The sequence below is a fragment of the Podarcis liolepis genome (assembly GCF_965112155.1).
Source record: "Podarcis liolepis genome assembly, chromosome: 8".
Taxonomy (NCBI): Eukaryota; Metazoa; Chordata; class Lepidosauria; order Squamata; family Lacertidae; genus Podarcis; species Podarcis liolepis.
In genome coordinates, this window is record NC_139560.1 from 22,127,566 (window position 1) to 22,149,030 (window position 21,465).

A 21,465-nucleotide genomic window follows, 5' to 3' on the forward strand; every position below is an offset into this window, starting at 1 on the left:
AATTTCTGGCTCAAATTACAGCAAACCATTATAAATCATTAGGAATCAGTTTTAAAACTGCTTTCACTTTTAGCCGTATTACAAACACAGAGGTAAGCTTTTACAGCTACAGATAAGTGTTAATAAATTACCCGAATTTCAAAATTAATGGCTGCCCGGCTGCTTTGGGGAGATATCATTGTGTTTCATGAATATTTTGATTTTGTGATTAGATCAAAATGCACTGAATTCCTAAACAGTCATAACTAAGGTCTGCTGATCATAAACTGTTCTTTTTTTAATAAATTATATTCCTCGCAAATCTGCTGATATGGAATAATTAGAAATTGGTTGCCTGCATTTACTGTAAGATTTGCATGACTTTAGATCTCCACCTACTGATCTAGTGGCTGGCAGGAAATGTACATTTTGTACATTTCTAAATATACCTTGCCTGCAGAGATAATGGTTTATATTGTGATGTTAAGAAGGTTTTTATTTGCAAAAAACAAAGCGGTGTCACTTGCCAGTTCTGGAAGACATTGATTAGGCTGTTTATGTCATTCCTATTCAGAACTTATTATTTACAGCTTTTCTGTTTCCATTCCTTTGTAAGCGATAATGATCTGTCTCTTGTAAACTGCTTAAAGTGTGTCTATTTTCCCTCTTTTTAGCAGGTCTTGAAATACATTTTATAGAAATGTGGGTATATTAACATGGAATGTAAATGGTGCAAAATGGAGCATATTAATCGAACGCGGTATCTGTCAATATGATCTTTGAGTGTTATACAAAATATTTAGAGTTAGAGGGAAATGGAAATTGCTCATCCATTCTTCAGCATGGAACACTTGCTATCTGAATGTGACCCTATGGAACATGTATATGCTACAATTAAATGCACTTTACATTTTAGATGCTGTTCGTGTAACATGCACATAGTTATTGTTTCCTGCGGATTTCCTGCAAAGCAGAAAGCATTGTCTGTTATATTGAATCCACTACTTAGAACTTGGGGTTTGGGGCCATGGTTTTTGAATTGTTTTGAATACTGAAACGTATCGTGTATGGTGTGTGTGTGTATGTGAGACTATGCACTTTCAACAGCACAGAAAAAGGCCATTGTCTCCTTTGTGGTAGGCACAGATGGTGGGAATTTATACAAGTTTAATTACTAAAATGTTTCTTCATTGTCACGAGCCACTGTCATCACTTCTAGGGCACTATAGCCTTGAAGACACATCAAGATTCTATTCTGGTGTGATAAGCTAAATGTATCCTAAGCTTTACAATTTCCATGTACTAGGAAAAGACATTTTTGAATTTTTCTGATTGTTGGTGCCATTGCTCCCTACTCTTCCTACTTCTGCTGCTGCTACCTACCAGTGGCATGCAGTAAATTTTTTTCCTAGGGGAACAGTTAGGGTCAGAGGCACCAGCTTGCGAGGGTGATGGGGGGTGGGCGTTGTGAGCGTGAGCATCATGTCTCCCTCCCTAAGCCAGGCAAAGGCTTCCCAGGCTTTGAGAAGGGGGTGCCAGGCCTCTGACAGGATGCTGGACTTTGGGAAGTCGGTGGGAGGGCTGATCAGAACATCACGCCTCCATCCCTAAGCCTGGCAGAAGCTTTCCAGGCTTTGGGAAGGAGGCTCCAGGGGAACATTAAGGGGACTAGCCTAGTCTTCCTAGTCCACTAACCGCACACCACTGCTAACTACCCTTGCTAAGCAGAACAGTCCCAACACTCCAGCGTGAACCCAGAATAACCCCACATACTTTCAAAAGGTTTGGACAAGATTGCACAGGAATAGTTGGTTTCTGGAAAATAGTCTAGCAGCGTATCACAATGGATGGTCCTACTGCACTGTTGCAATGTCAGCACTAGTGCCAACATTTTCTTCTTGTTAGCGTGCCCTAGGGTGTGTTTTTAATGAAGAAAAGGAGAAAATGTGGAAGGTAGATGCTGAACACCAGCTGCTGTATCACATGGCTGAGGTTCCTTTGCTGCCTTCAGATACTAGAGATTTATCACATTCCTTTCAGTCTAGCCTACGGCTGTCTTCCTCTCTACTCTCAGCCCCAGTAGAGCAGCTGGGAACTTTTAAGCCCCACATAAATACACTAGTGAGGGTGAATGCAGATGACCGTTTACCAGCTGATAATACTGACACAGGTTTCTCCTGTTCTAGCACATTCCTGGCCCTTTAGGATGCAAAATCTTATGCTCCTTGTTCTTCTGAATCAGGTGCCAAAGAAGCAATAGCATGCAGTGCTATAGGAGTATCTTTGCTGCCTGGCAAAGGTTGAACCACATCCACCCAACTTTAGAAGATCAATTCTATTCTGCAGTAGACTGGAAAGCTGCCACCGGTAGCACAATGAGCCAGCCAGAGCTTATCCGGGAGTCATGTTTACACAGGCTGTCAGCAGACAACAGCAGCCAGTGATGGGTTAAACAGGCTGTAACTTTATAGCCAGATTTGCAAAGAGATGATGTATTTGTGTGCCTTTATCAATTACCATAGTCTTGAGCAGCAGAGCAACTCAATAGATGGGCTACTGTGGACCAAGCTTGCCATTCTTGGTCCCATCCATTCCCACCAAATGCATTTGATGCAATCGCATAAGGATTAATGAAGATCTTCAGTTATTACATGCGTTTTAATATCATCGTACCAAATCCCAGGTCAGCATGTGCTGATTAAGCCCTTTGGGGACAATGGCTTGATTGCTTTTGCCTCTGTATGCCAGTTTGCGAAACCTTGTTACTAAAAGAACTAGCTTATTCTCATTTAATATCTTACCACTCTGTACAAACCTGGGTGATGCGGACAGAGCTTAACTCAGAAGTAGAGTTTAGTATTTTCGTTATTCTCTTGCATATAGCCACACAATTCCTTTCAGAATTCCCCTTACCCTTTAAGTTCTGAAGCAAGGGCACTTCCAGATGAGTTTTTATTGTGAAATACTCGCATGTGGGTTTGTTTTTGTTTTTTCATCATCCACACAACATTGCTGGCATCGAAAGATGGCCTCCTAAACATCTGCACAATCATAATACCTAAAAACAACAACCCCCAATCCACTTTTCATTTCAACCTTCACAGTGTGAGCAAAATTACGAGTAGGTCAAGAAAGTTTGGAGTCCCAGAAAAGGCCATCCATGATCATGAACTATTGAAAATAGCTTTCCTGATACTGCATCCATCTGGTAATGAAGCCGATGAGAACAATCCTTTTAAAATTGTTACCTGATTAAATTCCTGGTTGCAATTGCACAGGTCACTAAATATCCTTTTAAATCTATCTTGACATAGGCATTGTGGGTTTGTTTATTTGTTTTCATTTGCAAGCATTAAGGGCATGAGAAACAGGACTGTGAAGAAAGGCGCCCTTAGGCAAGTTTCCTTAAAAGCAAAGGCCATTTAAGTCTGACATCACATCCATGCCATACATTTAGTGTGGAACCTTGGGTTACGTACTGTCCTCCTTACAAACGCTTCAAGTAACAAGCTCTGCTAACCCGGAAGCAGATGCTCCTGGTTGCGAACTTTGCCCCAGGATGTAAGCGGAAGTCGCGCGCTAGCAGCAGAGCAGCAGTAGGAAGCCCATTAGCGAAAGCGCACCTCATGTTAGAACGGTTTTGGGTTAAGAATGGACCTCCGGAACGAATTAAGTTTGTTACCAGAGGTGCCACTGTAAAGCACATGGCTTCCCGCAAAGAATCCTGGGGACTGTGGTTTGTTAAGAGCGTTGGCAGAGCCGGCACAGTCATTAGGTGGGGTGAGACTGCTGCCTCAAGGGGCAGAACTAAGTACCAGAGTGTGGTTTTGCTTCTTTTCTCCTCCCTCCCTGTTAAAATCTCTTTTCCTTTTGTGTGATGTCTTTTATGTCAAAAGTTTGAAGCCAACCTTATTATTGATCTTTATAAGCTACTCTGGAAGTAATTTTCATCTGAATAGTGTGGTAAAAATATTTCAGATGAATAAATAAGCAAATAATTTTTACTTGGCCTGAGAAAGTCAGGCCTTGAAGGACTCCACATACAAAAGTTGCTAACAACTAATAAGATGGGGTTGTTATGGTTTCTTGCACGATTGACTTAACTGGTTTTTTGCAGTTATGTTTTGATGGCTTGTTTAATGGCTTCTTATTTAGTAGCTTGATCTTTAGGCCTAATTGCTTTATTATGAATTTTTAATGCATCCTTTTATTTTTTAAGATACTGCAGATTAATTGTTTTTGCTATTGATTTTTGTACTACTGATAATTTTTGTCATTTTTTGCATAAACGGCCTTGAACGTTATATATGGAAAGGTTGTATATAAATAGCACTGACCTTGGTATTGACTCCACTGAAACGACTCACACAAATTGGACTTGCCTACATTGACATGCACACTGCCCAGCCATTTTGAATCAAGTTACAGAAAACCAGCTGTTAATGTCTAAAAGAACCTGGTGCCCTAGACTACAGCTTCCAATGACCCAGCCAGCATGATCATGGATGCTGGGAATTATAGTCCAGCACATCCAAAGGACATAAGGTTGAGGAAGGCTGAGGTCTAACAGGATTAGCATCAAGGTCAAAGTGGGTTTCATACTCAGGTTAAAGAAATTTTAGGCACACACAAATGAAACTTTTGCTATTTTCAGCCTCACCTGTGAAAACACGCTAAGATAGCAGGCGCTCAGTAATGGCCTAGGTGTTGTTGGACTCCCATCTGCCCCAGGCAACACATTGAGAACACCATTTCAGAACCACTGCAACAGAGAGTCAGCTCCACTTGAGATTGCTGTGATTGTGGTATGTCTGTGAGTTTTGTATTATGCTTTCACAGATATCTCACTCTCTATATTGCTGTTGCATTTAGTACAATGTTTGCAACAACAACAACAAATACTTAATGGCAGTAACAAATCCAACGAAAAATTGTTGATCCAGCCCGTGACATATCAGTCTTGGATCATTGCTCTGTGTCAAAGGTCCACACCACCTTCTTATGTCCCATGAAAAATATGGAGGAAATCAGGAGTGGTTTCTCATAAAGCAAATGGATTAACACTTTCCATTGGATATCTTATCAGTGCAGATTGTATCCTACTAATTGATATCTAAATTGCAAATTAAAGTGATTTGTGCAGAGGCCATTGTAAGAAGATTGTGATTATAACAATCTCTTCTTTTTGCTGTCGTTTAGTGGTTCAAGGCAAAAGTGATACCATATTCTCTAAGGGAAGCACCCTAGCTGCAAACTAGCAGCTCATTCCAAGCCCACTGGCAATGTCAGATGCCAAAACTGCACATGTGGCCACTGTTCCCCCCCCCCCTTTCTTAAAACACAGGAAAAACTGAACCTGATATAAAACAAAACCTTGAGTGTTTTGTATGGGAGATGCTTGTTGTTCTGCAGCTATACACCAATACACCCATCCATATGGGTGTAAAGCAGTGCTAAAAAAATGGATTTCTCCCACTGAGATAATTGGGGGGGGGGAATCTGCCTTTTAGACATTAGATTTTGCTGATAGGAGTTTGCGTTTCTTTTTTTCCTTTGAAAATGCACTGTATGTGGATGTGTGTTTTACAAGAGATGATTTTTAAAAGTGATAAAATCTCTAGCTCATTATGTCTGTATAGATCCTGTTGTTTTTTTATAATCTTTAAATCGAAATGGAGCCTCCCTAGTTTGTTGATGTTAGAATACTCCATTGATTTAATCCATTATTTAAATACAGCTAATTTGTAATACAGGTAAACAAAACAAAATGCAAAGCTGGGGGGGCATTAATTTGTATTGTTGCATGTCACCCTAATCTCTGAGTGGTGCAAGATTCCAGGAGTTCTAGGCACTTACCCAGGGTTTGTGTTTCTTCAGAATGAGGCATAGTGGAAACTGTGGTGTCTTTATGATATACGGTTTATTTACACATATATGCAACCTGAGCCTACCTGCTGAATGAGGTTGAGGACTAGGACCTTTCCAGTTGTGGCACCATAACTATGGACTACCCTCCCTAGATGCTTTTGGCTTCAGGAGGCAGGCTAAATCTAAGTTATTTTGCAAGGCCTTTGTGTTAAATTGATGCTGGCTCTTCATTTCTTATCACTAACTTTGCTTTTTTGGCCAGTTTTGATTAGCTTGTCTGGCCTTCCGTTATTGTTCCATTTTATCAATCCTGCTGTTCTTGGTTGTCTTCTGTCATGGAAGACTCCTGACTTAATCACATGCTACCTAGTGATTAAATTAAACCCTAACAATGGGACATGCACTTTGGAGGGGAGAGTTGCTGCAGAGCTGTTGCCATTTCCTAAGACCTACCAGTTCACACCAGCCACAGCAAAATATGTGGACGTGTCTTTCTTCTTTCTTTTTTGTTCCCTCCCATTGCCTCCAATATTAGGGGACTAAGGAAGCCTAGGGTCCTGCAGATTGTTGGCTGCCTCAGCCCCATCACTCTGCTTTTAGCCCCATTGCCTGTGGAACATCACCAGTGGGGCAGCCATGGTGGTAGAAAGCTGCACCATCAACTAGGGAAGATCTTAGGCATATGACTTCTTTCTCCGTAGCTTGATCTCCCTTTCGGCCTATAGATTGGGAGGTCTACATTATCCTAGGGTCCCTGTTGACACCTATCCCCAAGCCACAAGTAGTTGCACTCTTAGGTGTTTGTTAGGAGGGTGACCAAGATGATAAATGGTCTTGAAACCAAGCCTTATGAGGAACGGTTGAGGGAAATTCGTATGTTTAGCCTAGTGAAGAAGAGACTGAGAGGAGATATAATAGCCATAAGGGCTGTCACATGGAGGATGGAGCAAGCTTGTTTTCTCCTGCTCTAGAAGCTAGGACCCGATTCCTGCTAAACATCAGGAAGACCTTTCTGACAGAAAGAACTGTTCAACCGTGGAATGGACTTCCTTGAAAGGTAATGGACTGCCCTTCATTGGAAGTTTTTAAGCAGAAGGTGGATGGCCATCTGTCGTGTATGATTGAGTTGAGATTCCTACATTGCAGGGCATTGGACTAGATGACCCTCAGGGTCCCTTCCAACTCTACAGTTCTATGATTCAATTGTTCTATGATTATCATCTGATATGATATAGCTCTATAAAATAAGACTTTACATATAGCAAAGACCCAGAGAAACAAGGTTGGCATCTTCATCACACACCATTCAACATTAACCCTGCCTTCAAGAACTTCCTCGCCTGGTGAGCTGCTTCCTTAAGTATGTCCATCTTGATAAAATGCAGCAGTGGTTGTACCAGTGAGCACTGTCTAATTAAGGCAATCCATACTAATTGTAGTTATGTGTATCCAGTCGCCTAATTTATGACGTTCCTGACACCGCACAGCTACAGAATGGAAAAACATAGTAATGTAAGATACACTACTAGGAGAAAAATCTGAGGGAACATATTTTTAAACGCAAGGTCTGAGTGCTGATTGACATGCTTTGTATGATAGTAAAATCTGGCAGGTGCATTAACTTGCATTCCTCTGATCTGTACACATCCGCACTTGTCTTCTTAGGGTACTTGGTAATAAGCTTCTTTAAAGATCCCTGAGTAAGCACTGAAGATAATATCTGGAGTATGTAGCACTCAGTCCTTTTAGAATGGCTTTTTCCTGCTCCTTTCGTTTTCTTAAGAAAATGTCAGTTTAATCATATCTTAATGCTTTGATAATGCGTTTCTTTACATAGCTGTAGAACACTCACTTCAGTGTTTTAAAAGAATTAATGTAGATGTTAAAAAATGCTGGCTAAATGAGATTTCTTTCCAACAGGCTAATAAAACTGGAGCACAAGCCTTTGCCAACTCAAAAAACATTGACACAGTGACACAAATATGGGATGCGCTTGTTGGCTTTGTGTGCAGCCATGTGTGGTAGCCTCACATAATCCATGCATTGGTCATCGTTTTATCGAACGGGAGCAATTCATTGCAGATCAGTACATAAGTTTGCATCCGTTGGACCAATCTTATGCGCTGCTGGGTTAGCAAGCAAGTATCTAGCCTGGGGCATCCTATTATGAGAACTATAGCACTACACTTGATCCAGAACATCATGCTAGCACAGCAGCAGATGCAGTGGTGGTGGCCATCATTCTGATGCATTGCATAACAGCACCATGGGAAGTTGCAAATATTAACTCCATGAGTGCCTATATGACACCACTTCCCCCTCCTCATACTGGTACCATTGCCTCTTCATTTTCTCCCTTCCCTCCCTCTGTTGTCTCAAATCTGTCAAAACACACTGCAGGCATTCCTGGGTCACAGCCTGGGTGCAGTGCCCCAGTAGAACCCTCAGCCGACTCTGTCAGCACCCGAGGGTTGAAAGGCCAGCTGGCTAGGCCCCAGGAGGATTGTATCCCTCTCAGACTTCATGTTGCGGAGATTCATCAACCTCTGGCTCCGACGTAAATCAGTGACTCAAGCTAGCTGGCGAGCACATTGTACGTAGCAGAGTAAACTGCACAATAGAAGAGGCTTGAGGCTGTGGATATATACTAAAACTACGGATTTATTTTACATAAATCAGAACAAAGAAACATGTCGTCTCTCCTCACCGTCTTCTCAGAGAGAGTTGAAAACGAAAGCAATACACAGAGCGGAAGTTCTGCTCACGGGACCCAGCAGTCTGTGCTGGAATGTAAACAGACATGAGACGCACAACGATGCCATGTCTGCAGCAAAAGGTGGAATGGAAATTTCCAACATCCTCCCCCTTTCCATGTAACCTGTGGCACAGTATTTCAACCTAACTGCAACCGCTGTACATAAACCTGTAGTTGTTCTCTGTTAACAACCTTAGACAACAGATCTTCAGGAATTTTGTTTCCTGACATGCAGGACACCTGAATGAGTCCTTTCTGGATACACTCCCTTGCACGATGTAATTTTATCCGCAAGTACTTGGTTCTTTGCTTGCAACTCTCTGAAGCGAGCAAAGCCAAACAGGACCTGTTGTCTTGATAAATCTGTATAGGACATTTCACATTAACCCTCATGTCCTTAAACAGTTGCAACAACCATTCACAATCCAAAAGTGAATATGACAGTGCACTGAGTTCAGCTTCACAAGAACTTAGGCTCACTGTTGTTTGCTTCTTGCACAACCAGTCAAATAGACACTGGTTGTACATATAGCACACTCTGGAAGTGTTTGTGCCATCTGTGGTGTCACTTCCAAAAATTGCATTGGCCTAAGCTGTCTTTTAACCTGTCCTTTGATATGATGACTGTTGGACAACTTGGTCCGAGAGCCATCAACGTAATTTCCCACAATGCCCCTAATATTATTGCATCATTCAGGGGCATTGTGGGAAATTTTAATGGCAGATGCATCAGAGTGCTGTTATTGCCCACCAATGCTTATGACAGGTAAGACGACAGTGCCAGGAGGGCTTGATGGTGCAAGACTGGGTCTGCCCAAGAGCTGTTGGCAAAGCACCCCCTACCCACAATGTAGAGCCAGTCCTCATAAATGGTAAACTACTCAGGACAGAACTCAAGAAAGGGATCAGAAGTGGATCCAGAAAGGGATCAGAATCCTACCTGCCAAGTGCTGTGTATGCTGATGCACATTAGAACTGGTGGCATCCTAGATGCATTTTCATTTATTCGCTGCTGCCTATACTGCATGATTTTATAATAAGACTGTAAACTGCAAGTAGCCTATCCAAACCCCTTGGCTGGGGCACAGTGTTATTGTACTTAGCAAGCACAGCTATGACATAAGACATTGGAAGTTTGCACCCCTTAAAGAATTTTTTTTGGGGGGGGTCAGATTTCAGAAAAGATTAATTATTCAATAACAACACTTAGATCCCAGTTTGGAAAGAAAGCATTTGTGCTCTCCAGACCAAGAAAATATATATATATATACACACACACACACACACACACACACACACACACACTGAAATGAACGGCACTAGATAGGTGGACATTTTGAGGAACACATTCCTTAAATTGTCTCTTAATCACAAATCATGGGAAGTTACGATCAAGAAAACAATATTGATCACCCAAAAGCATTGTGTGAAAAAGCATTGGTATATAAAAGAACACACAGATTAGAACACACTGTTTATAATTTACATTGGTATATAAGAGAACATCAACCCATCTAAAAGTTAGAATTTAATTCTGGCCACCTTTTTGAGTAATTACATTTTCAGCAAAAGGTAGATCTCACACACATGGTGTATAGTCTGTTGAGAATCATTCTAATCCATGTACTTTTCACATTTCACATACTAATCGAGCAACAAATAGAGCCATTTAAATGCAGTGAAAGTCAGCTAAAAGTATTGCTTGTATGAGATGCCAGTCCATTTATTCTTTGTCATACAGACCCCTCTGTCATAATGTACTTCCTTACCCTTTGTTTGTGGCATATTTTAGCACAGAATAAAGTCGGATGACTAAATGCATCCCCCACCATGCAGTGTCATTTTAAGTCCCTGTACTGATCGTTCCTACTGAACATCCCCCCCCCCCAAAAAAATTGTAACTTTGGGCTCAAACCCATGGTCCTGAGATTAAGAGTCCCATGTTCTATTGACTGAGCTGTCCCATTTTGATCAGAACATTATTGAAGTGTTTCACCAGCGCACTTCATAATGTGTTCAGACATTCTGCTTTAATTTTGACAGGCGAGAGTGTTTCAGAAATTCAGTAATGTTTCAAGTTTGGTTTTACACAGCTATGCCAGACCCCGTTGGGCCTTTCCGGGGCCACAACAGGCCCTTTTAGCCTCTCCATGACCACAATAGGCCTTTCGGTCTCCTCCAGTTGTGTGACATCACACGGGCATGTCACATTTGTGATGTCATGCACGCCGGGCCCCCTAAAGTTGGGTGGAACCCGTCACCTGTAGCAGCCATGACTCCTCTGTTCACTGCTATGGATACAGCTTTAAAAAGACAAGTAGTAAGCGATACAGGCACTTGTTTTTCACAGTTGATGTAGCCTGCCTGTATTGCTTTTTTTTTTTTTTTTTTGCATTGGGTCATCTAATTGGAGTGAACAAGGTAAGCCAGTTTAGAAGGGATGGCTTCGTCGTTAAGGAAAGGTTCTCTACCCCCTTGGCTGTCATCACAATGGAAAGTTTAAAAATGAAGTGCCAAACAAGCAGGCATTAAACCGCACACGCAAAAATCGAAATGTTTCCTTTTGCCAATGTAATCAGCCCGATCAGATTCAAAATATCACTTGCTTTATTGGAGGGGATGGTTATACTGAGATAGCAAACTGAAAACATAAATTATAGATACACTTTCTCTCTGCCCCCCCCCCAGCGCCTGATTGCTCATTTCCACTTAGATGCAAGACTTGCTACCTGAAAGCCCGTGATTATTGCAAATTGCTGCAGTGTCACAATCGCAGCCTCATTTAGTTTCTTCTCTTTAAAAAAAATTGTTGAGCTTTTGAACTACTAATATTAACTCGTATTTTCTTGTCTCCTTGCAACAATTATTCAATCAGGTTTTCTATTGTGAAGGATGGAAGATAAATTCCTCCATAGCCTGAACAACTATAGTGTCATGCATGAACAGCTCAATCTTTGCCTGCCTCTCTCTCTCTCTCACTCTCTCACTCTCTCTCTCTCTCTTTTACTACAAATAAAATTGTGTGTTCTTAAATAATCACCAGATAAAGGTTTCTTCTAGCAATGTTGCCTGATGATGAAACAAATGGCTTTATGGGAAAATTAATAGTGTGAGCTTGTCCCTCTGTCGATTTTCCTTTTGTTCTGCATCACATTTTAATAAGATACACTTATTGGTTAAAATCGAGGACCTCAAGTTCTGTTTCCGGTTCTTGTCTTTTTTCTGCATTGCATGGGAGGACAGATGATAGAAAGAGATCTTCTAGAAAATTTCAGGGCATGAGTGCCGTAGCTCTGTCCTACATCTTTCCAAGTAACTGGTATTTAGAGACATGCTGCCTCTGATATTGGAGCTTAGTACATAACCATCTTGAGCCCTATCCTCTATGAATATGCATATAGGATTGCAGCCTATCCCATACATAATTACCTGGGGATTAAGCCCCCTTGAATTCAATGGATCTCACTTTGGAGTAAATATGTGCAGGATTGCAGGGTTCGGTTTTGAATGACGGGTGTCACAAAGGCATTCGCAAACAGCACATTCAGGGAAAGAAGAGTCAAATGGAGTCCTCAGTGAACACCCCCCTCCCCTGATAATGTACGTAGGTTAAAGACAAATCTTTGTCCTAAATATCTCTGGAACGAAAAGGTATGGGGGCGGGAATCTCTTGACACCTGAGTAATGTCAAAATAAGCTGGGATCTTCACTTGGAGGGTGGGAGTTAGAATAGCACTTTTTGAACGTGGAGTGTGTTCAGTCTTTGCAGCATAATTCAAATTGGACATGTAATTCAGGTCCTGGAATTAAGCCACTCAACCAAAGCTTGAAAAGATTTAGATTTACCCAGTCTACCTCTAATACAATAATGTCTTACAGTCACACAACCACCCTGGTTTGTGGTGATATAGCCAAACACACTGTAATCTGTCATTCTAAAACTTACTGTGGATAATTGTTTAAAAAAGGAGTTCTGTAACAATCCTTGTGGGGTTTGTCTGGCTGAAATATACAAAACCCCACACTTTTAAATAAAGACATTATTATTATTAGTAGTAGTAGTAGTAGTAGTAGTAGTAGTAGTAGTAAAAGAAGAAGTATTTTAAAAAACATCTCTTTTAAGCACTTTGAAAATTACTCTCCTGAAATGATCTTTTCCTCTTATCTTTAGACTGTCAAGAAGTATATTTGCAACAAAATCCTAGTATTTTATTATTTTGGCTAGGATGGAAATGGGTGAATATGCACAGTATTCTACAGTAATTATTCATAGTTAACCTTGGATTGCTTGAGCTGCCGTTTAGTTGTCTGGGATTGCTTCAAAGGGGATTTGGCTCTGACCATAGGAGGAGGAATATATTTCCGGAAACCATAATGGTGTTTCCTTATTGTTAGCTACACTGCTGATTAAGGGGATTCTTATGAACACTGGATGGAATTTGGGCCAGTGTGCCATGGTCTAATTCAGCAGCCATGAAAAGCAACCTCAAAATGCAAAATGGGCTTTATTTAAATTGGGATTGGGGAACCTGTGGCTCCTAATTAGGCTTACAAGCCTTCCCCATTTGGCCCATAAGGCCATTTCAAGTCACACCCAAGCCACATATATGACTTCAGGTTTGGGGCAGCTAAAAACCTGGCTCAGCTGAAAGGTGTTAGTAGGAACCATGAATCACATGATTCCCGGTGCCTGCAAAGTACTTTCAGAAAACAGCAAATTGAAAGGGGTTTCTGAAGTTAACAAAAAGGTCATCTGGTGTCATTTTGAGGCCAGGTGATTGGCAGGTGGGCAGCTCAAAACTTTACCTGCAAGCGGTGGGGGAGGTCTAGTTTCCCACCCTTGATTTAATATGCACTATTTTCCTCCTTTATTCAGTGCAAAATAAATATAAACACGACCTGAAGAAGGGGGAAAATCCTAAGAACAGGTGAAATGCACGGAAGCCTTAAAATCAGGGTAGTACACATAGGAGGATATGTAAAAACTGGGACCCAGACATGCAGGTGTGAAGGTGTTAAGCAATGATTTCTCTTTGTGACAAAATATATCGCTATGAGGAGCCTGTAAGGAAATTAGTCTAAATCATTAATAACCATTACATTCTTGCAAATCTGCTATAAAACACCCAAAATAAATACACTCTATCTTATAAATAAAAATGCTTTAACATTAAGGCAGGAGATACAATACCCTTTTCTAAAAAAAAAATTTAAAACCTATGCAAAACATTATAATCTTACCTTTATATGGCTTTCTGCTTTCTCTCTTTTAAAACATTTATTAAGCAGAAAGACCTCAGTGACATGTAAATTTCATTTTCTATGCCTGGCAGATTAAAATACATCAGCTTCAGACATCATTCAGCAAAGAAATAATTTGAATAGTTCATTTTATTAGAAAAAAAGATTTATGTCAGCATTTGACTGTGACATGAGAGGAACTAGGGGCACCCGTACAATGTTAAAAACAGATTTTCCATAAAAAGTAGCTGCACTAAAAAAAATAATGTGATTCATCATTGAACAGGTTAACTGCTAATGTTGTGAACAACACCTCAGTTATTCTCAGTTCACTCTCAGTACCTGCCCCAATTGATTTACTCAGGGCTTCATATTCCTATTTCTTTATGTCCTTGGTCACCTACAACAGCTATGTACAAGGGACAGTGCAAGCTATGAGGCAGCCTGGTCACAAGCCAAGAAGACCCTCTTGGATCAAGCAACTTACTGGGGGAGTGGCAATTTTCTATCATTCATTCATTTATGATTAGTTTATAGTGTTATCATGCTATAACACTCTTTCACCTAAGTGGTACTCTGCTAGTATATATTTTTTATTTTAAAAAATACAGGGTGGGGGAGCATTTTAATACTAATAAAATATTGTTTGACAACAACAACATACCACCAGAGGGATAAACTAGTGCTCTTTGCAAAAGCTGTTTAGAACTGTGTGCTGAAAGGTTCATCACACTTTTTAAAATATAGGAGCAGTTTACTCAGCAGGCCAGAGTGTCTCAATTGTAGCATCCCTGCTGTGTCTGACGTACCCAAACCTTTTAACAGTCCCCGAAGACACGCCAACAACACCAACAGTAACACATATCCATTTGGGTGACGTATCTAAATCATCTTTCCCCGATCCCTAACTTATGCCATGACAACCATGCACATCAAATTAGCCTGCATTTTCCCACACTCATATAACCTTTGGTTATCAGCTTGTGGTAACATGCAGGCAGGCTTTTTGGGTGGGGGTGCCTGTGTTGTGGAATGCCCTCCTTGCTAAAATACAAGAGCCCCATCGGTACTGGCACTCTGTTGGCTCTTGACGGTACACCTATTTAGGCAAGCATTCCTCTGAACTTGCTCTTTTAACTGTTTTAATTACTACGGTTTTTAACAAGCTTGCTTTTTATAAATAGTAATAGTAGGAGTAGTGGGGACAAGATATTGCCCATAGATTATAATTTTTCTAGAAAACCATCCCCAGACTTTAAATGCCTTTTAAAAAAATACAAATAAACAGGTTCAGCTGGGATAGCTCAGTTGCTAGAACACGAGACTCTTAATCTCGGGATTATAGGTTTGAGCCCCATGTTGGGCAAAAGATTCCTGCATTCCAGGGCTTAGACTAGAGCAGTGTTTCCCAACCAGAGGCCCTGGGGCACCCCAGGATATTCCAAGGGGGCCACAGTTGAAAAATGCGCAAATAGGGAGCCATAGCATGAGACCATAGCTGTCAACTTTACCCGTTTTCTTGCGAGGACTCCTATTCGGAATAAGGGAATTTCCCTTTAAAAAGGGGGAACGTTGACAGTTATGCATGGGACTAGGGGGCTACAGAGGGAAGTGAGAAGTGAAAGGGGGGGAATCATCATTTTTTTTATTTAAATCCTATCCACTCGGCCAATCACAAGTGGGTAAGGGGGGAGCCCACCAGGACCTGGCGCTCCTTTTTGCCCCGTGCATTTTCTTGGAGCAGTCCTGGTTTGTCTCTGGCAGGAGACAGTAAATGCTGAAGCTCCTGTTTTGACCAGTGGAGCCCGTGCTCCAGAACCCCCAGGTCAGGTAAGTGCAGTGGTGGGGTGGCAGTGGGTAGGGCTGGGTGAGCCAGAGCTGCAATCCACCCCAGCGCCTAGTGGATCAGGGCCTAGTGGATGTTGCCAAGGGGTGCAGAGCCTGTCAGCAGCATCAGCCTGGCTCTGCAAAGCGGGATGAAACCCACCCCATTGCGTAGCTGAGTGGGGTCATCTGGTGCTGCTTTCATCTAAGTGTCTACTCAGAAGAAAGCCGCACTTTCTTTTTAAAGTGGGCTTTACTCCCAGGTAAAGGTGTGTGGTACTATAGTGTTTTATCTAGGCAGCCAGGGCTCCTCCAGATGACAATATCTTTTTGCACCAGGACAGGGAGGACCACTTGCTTTTTAAAATTCTCCCATATATACAGAACTCCCTGTTCACCTTTTGGACTGTACCTGTAGGTTTCCCCCTCTGTGTCAAATAACTGGGATCAAATAAGCACTGTTTACTTTTAATATTGCATGGACGTTTGATCTCCCTCGAAAGGTTCTGGACACTCCTTCCTTGGAGGTTTCTAAGCAGAGGTTGGGTGTCCATCTGCCGTGGATGTTTTAGCTGAGTTTCCTACATTGCAGGGGGTTGCACTAGAAAGATGACTCTTGGGGGTCCCTCCCAGCTCTATGATTCTATGTTTTTCTGCTTCAGCAATATTTCATTATGTTCCTATCATTTTATGTAATTGTGTTCTGTATAAATTATAAAAAATATAAATAAAGCCTGTTTTATTTACAAGCAAAACATTTAAATAGTTACCTTTCTACCAGTACAACGGGGGGGGGCATGCGCATAGTCAGGGTTTTTGTTAGGGGAGCAGGCTTTTGTTAGGGGGTGCAGAATCTCAGATTTGTATTGCTTTTTTGCTTATTTGGGGGGCAGCTGCTCCCCTTGGCTATGCCCATGGGGGGGGCACAGGAAGGATACGAGGTCGGAAGGGGCCCACAGTCAGAAAAAGTTTGGGAAACACTGGACTAGAGGACCCGCATGGTCCCTTCCAACACAAAAACCTGCAAGAAGATTTCAACATGAGAACTGTCCCTCCTCTTTCGTGTTCTAATGCAATGTCCGTATTTGTCTGAAATCATCTCCTTGAATTCAAAAGCTGGAGACCAACTAAGCGCTTATCCACACCTACCTTTCACCTTTCTAGGCATGATCCACAATTTAAAGCTCTGTGTCTTGCTCTCTCTGTCTCCAGAGCTTTCCCTGTGAAAACCAACTCTTTAAAGCTCAGTTGGAGGAAACACCAATTCACGGAAAACGCGAATTGACATTTGCTCTGATTCAGCTTTAAAGAACAGGTTTATGCAGGGAAAACTCAAGGCAAAAAAAAACCACTTGGACACAGATTGTGGACCTCTGCCTGGGCAAAGGGTAAGTGTGAATAAGCCCTTAGAGATTCTTGGTAGCTGCTTCTTAGGCACAGACTACTCTCTGAAGAACTAGGCAAACCCCAAATCTACGCATGTCAATAGCTGGGGCTAAGCTGATATGTAGGAAGAGTTTAGGAATTTGGTTTTGGTAGCCCTCCTGAACTTTGGGAATAGGCTCAACTAGACAACAATCCAGTAGTGATGGCCCCAGGCACAGTTCAGATTCCACCGATGGACTCACCCCAGTTAAACAAAAGATTGGATCCACTAGCCTAGGTCTTATGCACAAAACCTCCACAGCCTAGGAAACATGCAGTGGTATTTGCCCTGCCCTCCTGATTAAGTACCATTCATTTATTAAAGGCTGTAGAGTCAGAGAGCCTAAAAGAAAGGAGAAATCTTGGGGAGATCTGAGGGTAAAATGGCATATTTTTATAAGTAGAAAGATTATTTGACTTTAGAGCTGTAATAATGATAATTTCTGTGACCAAAAGTGCCCCCTTATGATTAATCAATTATGCAAACCATCACCATTTCAAAGCTAGTAAAGACTTATTTAATGACATTTTTCATGCATCTCGTGTCTTTAATATATTATTATCCCCCTTTATCCTGACAGAGTCGTCCGCCGCAGAGCACCCGGCTCCCTTCTGCAGCTGGTGGAATCATTCGCTCACATTGGGAAACAATTGTTTATTTAGAATAGATTTTTCAAAACTGATTGCTTTAGAAAAGCAGCTGACTGTCGCTGGGCAGTTGGATTCTTCCTCTCCACCCTGGCATACATTTCCAGAGAAATGCCTTACAAGACGGTGGTTTCTGTATGAACAGTTGCCGAGGCTTGATGTAAGAAAATCAGCTTCCTTTTCTTTTTCTTCACCTGCTTTACTGCCCCAGGAATGATCTCAACTTAGCTTGGAGTTGAGTATATACATAGGAAAAGAAGTCATTTCATCCTTTCTCATTTCACTTCTGGGCATCTTTTGGGCAGAGGACAGAAACAATCTCAAGCCAAAGATATTCTCTTCTGAGCTGCATTGTGCACTTTGCAAATTGAGCAAAAAAGAGGGTCAGGCTCGTTTTTAGGGAGACGTTAAGGGCAGGCTGCTGTCCTGGCCAACGCTGCATCGCATGCGAGACAGAAGAACGTTTTAGAGAACAAAGCCTATTTCACTTTTAAAAAATGAAAGAATTGGCAACGGTTCCCTTTTGCTAAAAATAATGACATGGAATTTTGGTGATTTTCATGTTCAGGCACTTCACAGGTAATAGAAGGGAGCTGCACTCAAGACAGAAAGCTGGCAGGAAGGGGCGCCATAACTCCTTTGTACACCTCTCCTTATTTTCACAGAAAACCTTCCTCGCTTTCCCTTTCGTCCAACAGTGCCGAACAAAACAAGTTCCAGACAAAAAAAAGGTCTCTACACTATTCAAGAACTAGCTTGGAGGGACCTCTGTTTAAACTATAGATTGTCAGTTGTGAGTACAGATCATAGTGAGCTTTTTTAAAAATTTTGATTCCTCTGTTCAGTTTGTCAATAAGGACCCCATATTTTATACAGAGGGGTATATTAAAAAGCAACTGAGAACATACGTCTTTTAGGAAGCAAGCCTCTGCTTACATCAGAGTAAATCCCATTGAACTCATGAATACGGTTTAACTTTTAGCCACACTTAGCTTCTACTATGCCAAGTTGTGCTGAAAAGTCCTTCCCAGTCTTGCCTCCACATGCCAAGAACAACAGACACCAACTTTGTATTTGTTGTTAACCGTTTATTAAAATTTTCCCAAATTCTTTTGGATTATAGTTTCTCTTTCGGATTCCTCTCCTTGGTTTTCCTCTCACTCCCACAGGGCACTTAAGAGCTCACTACAATTATAATTCAGTCAACATATTCCAGTCACATAATAAGGAAAGAGAAATAAATAAATGAAGAGACAAATGTAAAATGTGGAATATTTATAAATAAATATAAATAAAAGTAACTCCCATCAGCCCCAGCTAGTATGGTCAGAGATTATGGGAGTTTTACTGTACAACATTGAGAGTTCAATGAAGTCCCAATTCACAATCTCACGAAACTTTTTCAGTTTAACGAACAGGATCTTTACATGGGCTGCCAGTCACAGAAGGTCATCCATCCATTCAGTGATTTCCAATGATGGAAGAATTATTATTTTACCTGCTAGCATGGAACCATCTCTTCTGCACTTCAGTCAACCTCTACTTATTAGGTATAGCTATTACAACATACACAATTTCTTCTCTGCAGGGATTCATTGCAGTTCAAATTAATTCTGGTTTGCACCTCCCTCCCAAACAGTGTTATAACTGGGCATCTCCCAAATACATGCATTAAGTCTTCCTGTGGCTGCTTGCAGCATTTTGATCAGCTGTGGGGACCCTTTGACCCTGCCCGGTTGTTGCTGAACTACAACTCCCATCATCCCAATCCATTGACCTTACTTGCTGGGGCTCATGGGAGTTGTGGTTCAACATCTGGAGGACCACAGGTTCCCCACACCTGATTTAGATGCAGAGCAGATGCTCTACCACTGAAGCTATGGCCTTTTCTATAATAAGGGAAATTAGGAATACAGGAAGATGCCTTATACCAGGTCAGAGAATAGGTTGAACTAACCAAGTCCTACCTGCTCTGATTGGGAGTGGATCTCTAGGCAGGGCTTTCCCCAGCCTTACCTGGTGATGCCTGAGATTGAACCTGGAACAGGTTCCTGCTTCTGGGACGTGGTTTTGCTGCCCCTCCTGTGCTTGGCTAGAAAAGTGCTTCCAGCTGAGTATGGCTGAGGAGACAGCCTTGGGCCGGAGACAGTAGGGAGGAAGAGACAGAGAAGCCAAGATCTTGGTGATAGAGTCCAAAGGATTTTGGCAGCTGCTTTATTCATACAGCAAACAACATGAATTGGGTCACTGTGGTCCCTTTCAGCAAAGGATTCTTCTTACTCTCCCCCTTCTTTTTATCTGTTAGAAGGCAGATTATTTCTACAATAAATGGTAGGCCTCCTAGAAAACAGGGGAGGGGCAGAAAAATTCCACTGGAACGTCCTTTTAAACAAACATGATGTTGGAGCATATGTCATGTCACTGTAGACCCAAAAACCATTCCCACATATGCTTATATCATGAAATGGAATCCTCATTTGGTTCCTGTGTTTAAAATATATACATTGGATCTGTGAATTTTCCATCGTTAGCCACATTGCTGGGTAAAAATTCAAATGCCCAAAGAATAAAGTTGCAATGCGTGAATTCTGCCTAGGATAAAACAGGGTTTTTTAAGCCAAATAATATTTTGAGATGACTGACTCAAGATCCCCATCTAGTGGCTGCATGAAACTTAACAGTCGCCATTCCAATGTACTGTAACCTTTTTTTCTTTAAAGTATTTAGCTTTGGGCTCATCAACCCTTCCCTTCATCCTGTGATTTCTTTTGTTTGTCCCATGATTTCCAGGCATGGGTCTGAGAGGTTCTTATTTTGCCCCAATGCTTTCCCTGGGAAAACCCACTTCTTCCCTAGGGAAAGCAGGGCGAGAAAAGAAACATGGAGCAAACAAAATTCTGAATGAGCCCTTTGTTTTCATTTGTCAAACGTGGGGTTTCACCCAACTGATCATGAAATCTCTTCTGGGTTTTGGTGCATAATGACTTCTGATCACTGGCAAAATAAAATCTCAGGACTATTTTTGTTATTATTTCTTTCCAAATAACTGGTTCATGGCATTTTATAGTACACCATTGATTTGATGCAGAGTTAGGGAACCTGCGGTTTTGGAGCAAAACATAGAACAAAAAACTTCTGTTGAAGTATAGTTGGTGTGTTATTAGGCATGATTTCTCCTAAGGATACATATATCGTAGAAAAGATGGCTATACAGTGGTACCTCAGGTTAAGTACTTAATTCGTTCCGGAGGTCTGTTCTTAACCTGAAACTGTTCTTAACCTGAAACACCACTTTAGCTAATGGGGCCTCCCGCTGCTGCCGTGCCATCGGAGCACGATTTCTGTTCCCATCCTGAAGCAAAGTTCTTAACCCGAGGTACTATTTCTGGGCTAGCGGAGTCTGTAACCTGAAGCATATGTAACCTGAAGCGTATGTAACCCGAGGTACCACTGTATACAAATGAGAATGCAATGCACATATCCATTCAGCCAAAATGACTATGGGAGGAAGGGCCACAGGTAGCTCAGTGCTGGAGCATCTGCTTTGCTTGCAGAAGATCCCAATTTCAATCCCCAGCATCTCCAGGTAGTGCTTGGAAAGACTCCTGCCTGAAACCGTCTACAGCTGCTGCCGGTCAGTGTGGACAGCAATGAGGTAGATGGACCAATGGTCTGATTTGATATAAGGCAGCTTCCTGTATTCCTATCCCTGACTTTCTGCATAA

At 41.7% G+C, this 21,465-nt stretch overlaps 1 long non-coding RNA gene across 1 annotated transcript; it reads left to right on the top strand.

Annotated features, from left to right (window-relative positions):
* Nucleotides 1-13,427: 13,427 nt before the first annotated feature.
* Nucleotides 13,428-18,857, top strand: LOC310713266. Its single transcript, XR_014529167.1, has 2 exons — nucleotides 13,428-15,673; nucleotides 17,674-18,857. It is a non-coding gene; the product is annotated as an uncharacterized lncRNA (long non-coding RNA).
* Nucleotides 18,858-21,465: the final 2,608 nt, after the last annotated feature.